The sequence below is a fragment of the Salvelinus sp. IW2-2015 genome, linkage group LG26, assembly GCF_002910315.2.
Source record: "Salvelinus sp. IW2-2015 linkage group LG26, ASM291031v2, whole genome shotgun sequence".
NCBI classification, from domain to species: Eukaryota; Metazoa; Chordata; class Actinopteri; order Salmoniformes; family Salmonidae; genus Salvelinus; species Salvelinus sp. IW2-2015.
This window is the reverse complement of record NC_036866.1, coordinates 16,821,040-16,827,620: the sequence shown is the minus strand read 5'-3', so window position 1 is coordinate 16,827,620 and position 6,581 is coordinate 16,821,040.

Sequence of the window (6,581 nt, the reverse complement as noted above, 5' to 3'; positions counted from 1 at the left end):
CCGGAACCTGCAACGAATAGCTTTTATCTTTCTTCAGTGAATATCTATTTATAGCTATGCATTACAGTAATATTGTTGTGTATTTTCACAAATAATGTTATTGATGGTAAGTAAGGGAAAGCTATATAAATGTGTGGTGCCTTGCTGTGTTTTGTAACCCATGAGGATGCTGATATGAAGAGGTTGTTTCAGATAATCACTTATATTCTGATAATCACATTTAAATAAAAATATACCACACAAGCAGCTACTTAAATTATACTACCATTATATAAATTGTTGATTAAATATAGTTTACTGTGAAAATGTTTTCAGAACGTCACTGAATATGGATCCAATTTGAACGGTACTTTGTTTCAGGGGGACATAAATGACCACAACAATGGTTTGTTTTTATCGGAAGTATATCGCAAGGCTGCGCAATCCGTTCATTGGTCAGTGCTTCTATAACTTCAATGTTCCCATTTCTTATTTTTATGACAGAAATCAAGAAAGTTTATTTATGAATTTGTAATTGAAAGCTTTACATATTAGAATGTTAGTCAGTTACAGTAACAGCTCTGAAGAGGAAATAGAAAATACTATTAGAGGATTTTTAAAATTTTATTTTATTTATTTATTTCACCTTTATTTAACCAGGTAGGCAAGTTGAGAACAAGTTCTCATTTACAATTGCGACCTGGCCAAGATAAAGCAAAGCAGTTCGAAAACATACAACAACACAAAGTTACACATGGAGTAAAACAAACATACAGTCAATAATACAGTAGAAAAATAAGTATATATACAATGTGAGCAAATGAGGTGAGATAAGGGAGGTAAAGGCAAAAAAAGGCCATGGTGGCGAAGTAAATACAATATAGCAAGTAAAACACTGGAATGGTAGATTTGCAGTGGAAGAATGTGCAAAGTAGAAATATAAATAATGGGGTGCAAAGGTGCAAAATAAACAAATACAGTAGGGGAAGAGGTAGTTGTTTGGGCTAAATTATTTAAAAAACTGACCATCCTACCGATCCTCGACTTCGGCGATGTCATTTACAAAATAGCCTCCAATACCCTACTCAATAGGCCTAGTCCCACCTGATTGCCCAGTCACTTTAACCCCTACCTACATGTAAATATTACCTCAACTACCTCGTACCCCTGCACATTGACTCAGTACTGGTACTCCTTGTATATAGACTTGTTATTTTGTCACCATTTCCTTTTATATTTAGCAAATGTAGGTTACTTTAACTCTGCATTGTCGGGAAGGGGCTTGTCAGTAAGCATTTCACAGTAGTCTACACCAACAAAAAAAAATCTTGATTTGACAGCATGATCATGTACAAGATCATAGTCTTACGATCTACTATTCTGCTCTCCCCTACTGGCTATGGAAGTCTCCACAGGACAGGCTCAGCTACTAGAGCTTATGAAAGCAGTGGACGGCACCATGGAGGAGTTCACCCTTGACACTTTTTACAAGGTCTGAACACAAAACCATGTAGCGTATTACAAATACACTATTCAATTCCAACCCATCACTGTTCTCTTTCACCAATTTCTTCTGACACCTCATGTAGGCTGTCATTGTAAATACAAATTTGTTCTTAACTGACTTGCCTAGTTAAATAAAGGTAATAATAAATAGAAATTACATCTGCCAAACATCTTTGTTCTTATCTTATAGCCCTCTCTTTTGTTAGGTGCACTGGTTTTATGTCGCTGCAGGAGCATGTTTCAGACGCTAGTAGCGCATTAAAACGGTTCGGTCCTAGAATTTGTTACTTTCGGTACTTCTGTCAATTGTGTCTCACGGATCAAGTCTGTCCATCAGCGCAGCCGATGTCCCCCACTGAGTGCACCGTGCCTGCTCCACATACTCACTGCTAACCTGCACTGGGAGTCTGGGATGGATCATGTTTATCTCCCCCTCATGCTGCGAAGACGTTAACACACTTGAATAATGCGACACGGCATGTAGAAATGTTGAAACTAACTTACTGTTCGCAAAACAATGTCCATACAGGCTACAATAACTTTACAATGCAATAAGTTACCGGTAGCTTCCAGCTTTGTAGGCTAACTTCCTTGCTAGTTTACAGCTGAAACTAACATCAATGCACAACCAAAGTACTTTGTTTGTGATGCAAAACATGCTAATTTCAAAGCTTGTTGCCACCAAAAACGCTATTCATTCACTTAATTGGTCTCTCCCTCAGCCAAAGTTTCTATTACCTCAGCGAACTGAGGGCTCTGTTGCGGAAGGTTCCTTGTTCCTTGTCAGACAATATCTTTAAGTAAATCAATCAAACCTTTATTAATGCAATTGCAGACAGAAGTTGACAACGGGAACATAGCACGCATGTTTCCGAGTAAGTTCTGCAAAATAAAAAAAGTCCAAGTTGCTGTAATATGCTTGCAGTCAACCCCGAGTGATGTAACTGCCTACGTCAACACCTTCTACTCATGAGACTAAGCCCATGCATATACAGTTATACAAACTTGCAGGAGAGAACAATAGTATATTGTTTTCTAAGGGCTCAGCAGTAATTTTCCACTCCCGTGTGGCTTACAGTGGTATGTCTGACTTGTCTCTTATCTCTTCCACTCCCCTGCAGGGTTCTGTGTCTATGAATCTCTTTTAGCCTTGAGGCGCTTTCTCACAGACACCCTGTTTTGACTGCAATAACTCACACATCTCTCAGACCGTTTCTTATAAGAGGCAGAGACTAGAAAATAACTGTGGAACAGTATTAAAGCTTATAATGCATATATAGCGCTAATCTGTGATCAAGGACCCTATAAAATGTAGTGGGGGAGGGGTCTTATAGCCCTTCCCCTTCTATTAATACAACATAAGCATAATCAATTATTATAATACATCAATCATTTGGTGCAGCCCCTATCATGACCCTAAGGTGACCCCATCAGCTCCGACCAATAATTTATATATACACTAGATGTTGGAGCCACCGTGCCTTCATCCTGGCACTCCCTCACCATTGTAAAAGCTATAGAAATGCATTTATTCATTTGTTTCTGCCATGTTTATTCTATTACAGACACCTTAATGCATACTTTTAAATTATTATGTGAACTATACAAAAAATATATAAAAACATTTCTTAGTGTATTTGTTTTAAATTACTAATGTTACTGTCCCCACGACAACAACACGATACTTAAATACATGTCATTTTGTCCTTGAAACATTTAATTGAAATACTGTAGAATGCCATTCATTCCTATGGAGGACTGCTCCTACTGGGGAGTGCCAATACTGCCAACCGATGGCGTCAAAGCCTCTCAATGACCAATACATAGTAGCATCAGCAATCGAGTGTTTATATACATCATTGGCTCCGACATGCCGAACCCCTCTGTGAATGACATCATTACTGGTTAAAGCGACAGCCCACTTTAATAAAATAAGCAACTTCTATGCAAATGTTATTGATCAGTACAATAAAATAAGTGCCACATGGAAGGGAAACAGATTGTCATCTGTAGCCCCATGAAATTAGCCAAAACAAGCTCAATATGTCAATGCATGCACACACTCCTATTAAATATGCATTCACTTGTATTATGAATAGCCCTAGGGTACATCTTGATTTACCCAGTTTATCAATAGAGATTTACTATTCCACAAATTTCTTGTTAACAAACTATAGTTTTGGCAAGTCGGTTAGGACATCTACTTTGTGCATCACACAAGTAATTTTTCCAACAATTGTTTACAGACAGATTATTTCACTTATAATTCACTGTATCACAATTCCAGTGGGTCAGAAGTTTACATACACTAAGTTGACTGTGCCTTTTAAACAGCTTGGAAAATTCCCATTAGAGGCTTCTGATAGGCTAATTGACATAATTTGAGTCAATTGGAGGTGTACCTGTGGATGTATTTCAAGGCATACCTTCAAACTCAGTGCCTCTTTGCTTGACATCATGGGAAAATCAAAATAAATCAGCCAAGACCTGTAGACCTCCACAAGTCTGGTTCATCCTTGGGAGCAATTTCCAAATGCCTGAAGGTACCACGTTCATCTGTACAAACAATAGTACGCAAGTATAAACACCATGTGACCACGCAGCCGTCATACCGCTCAGGAAGGAGACGCGTTCTGTCTCCTAGAGATGAACGTACTTTGGTGCGAAAAGTGCAAATCAATCCCAGAATAACAGCAAAGGACCTTGTTAAGATGCTGGAGGAAACAGGTACAAAAGTATCTATATCCACAGTAAAACGAGTCCTATATTGACATAACCTGAAAGGCCGCTCAGGAAGGAAGAAGCCACTGCTCCAAAACCGGCATAAAAAAGCCTGACTACGGTTTGCAACTGCACATGGGGACAAAGATCGTACTTTTTGGAGAAATGTCTGATGAAACAAAAATAGAACTGTTTGGCCATCATGACCATTGTTATGTTTGGAGGAAAAATGGAGGCTTGCAAGCCGAAGAACACCATCCCAACCGTGAAGCACAGGGGTTGGTAGCATCATGTTGTGGGGGTGCTTTGCTGCAGGAGGGATTGTTGCACTTCACAAAATAGATGGCATCATGAGGGAGGAAAACTATGTGGATATATTGAAGCAACATCTCAAGACATCGGTCAGGAAGTTAAAGCTTGGTCGCAAATGGGTCTTCCAAAAGGGCAATGACCCCAAGCATACTTCCAAAGTTGTGGCAAAATGGCTTAAGGACAACATAGTCAAGATATTGGAGTGGCCATCACAAAGCCCTGACCTCAATCCTATAGAAAATGTGTGGGCAGAACTGAAAAGGCGTGTGTGAGCAAGAAGGCCTACAAACCTGACTCAGTTACACCAGCTCTGTCAGGAGGAAAAGGCCAACATTTACCCAACCTATTGGAGGAAGCTTGTGGAAGGCTACCCGAAACGTTTGACCCAAGAAAAACAATGTAAAGGCAATGCTACCAAATACTAATTGAGTGTATGTATTTTTGTAGTCTTTTTTTGTTAAACTCCAGGAAGACAGCTGTCGCCATTGGCGTCGGCTAATGGGGATCCTATTAAAAATCATAAATGCAAGCAATAGGCTAACTTCATGTAGTTTCTGCCATATTGATCTCACCGGCTATCTAATCCTATCAGGGGAATTTATTTGGTTTGATTTATTTCACCTTTATTTAACCAGGTAGGCCAGTTGAGAACAAGTTCTCATTTACAACTGCAACCTGGCCAAGATAAAGCAAAGCAATGTGACAAAAACAACACAGTTTCACATGGGATAAACAGACGTACAGTCAATAACACAATAGAAAAATCTATACACAGTGTGTGCAAATGTAGTAAGATTAGGGAGGTTAGGTAATAAATAGACCATAGTGGCAAAATAATGCCAATTTAGCATTAACACTGGAGTGATAGATGTGCAGATGTTAAGGTGCAAGTAAATGAAACAGCCCCAGTGTCTCACTCAGAGCCTCAAGTCTTGTTCTCTCCCCCGTTAGGGTTTGGTTGACTCCCATGAGGATGGAGCCTTCCTGTTGAGACTGGACTGTCAAGAGTTGCAACGTTAGTGTGGGAACAAGACCTTTTCCTTTCCGCTACACTGACAACCAGTTCTCATTCATTCTGTGGTCAACTGTAATGTTGTGAAACCTGACAAATGCTCATAATTATGAGACAGTCAAAAGTGTCTATATTTTTGTAAAATAAGTGGGTTGTACCTCCTGAAGTCAAACAACTTCCTTAAAAGATGGCAACATCTTCAAGTGTGAGGTTTGTTTTGATAAAACACTTATGTATGCAACAGAGGCGGCTAGTGGAAGGAGCTTTAGGACAGGCTCATCGTAATGGCTGGAATATAATTAATGAAACTATTAAACCTATGGAAACCACATACTGTGTTCCATTCCAGCCATTACAATGAGCTGTCCTGCTATAGCTCCTCCCACCAGCCCCCTCTGGTATGCAAGCATTGCTCCTTCAGGTAATGTATGACAAGACCTGAGAAGAGTATTTCAATTTATCTTCAATCATTATTAACCAAGTTAAAAGCAACATGACCTACAGAATGAAATAGTAGTTGTCAACTAAAGCTTTTGTTTGATTAYGCTTTACAGGCCTAAAACCATTTTTAAAGTGTGACTTGTGAACTAGAAGGATAGAATTCATTAATGAACCTTTTTGATTAAAGAGGATAGAATAATCCTGAACTAACACTCCAGACGACAGGACCCAATGACTTATGGCGCAATCACTCGTGGCTTTCTGATTAAGAGTTCAGAAACCCTGATTAAGTGTTGCAGGTTCATATGGTAGGTCCTGTTTGATCCGTGAAAGTACTGAAGTAGATGTGTTAAGACGTCTGAGGGGAAGAGGTAGTCTCTTTCGCCAGACAATGGGCGCGCTTGCACACACGCTCCACGGAGGATGTGAGAAGAYACTAGGGAAGAGGAACCTCTGAGGCTGATGAAACAGTTCCAATTTCCACTCCCTCTTACTTTAACAGAGCTCCCACAGAAGGCCAGCTTAATGCAATGTTCAACATTACATTTGACTTAATCATCACAGAGCAGCACACAAACAGATCATGATAGTTCCAGCAATAACATATTGG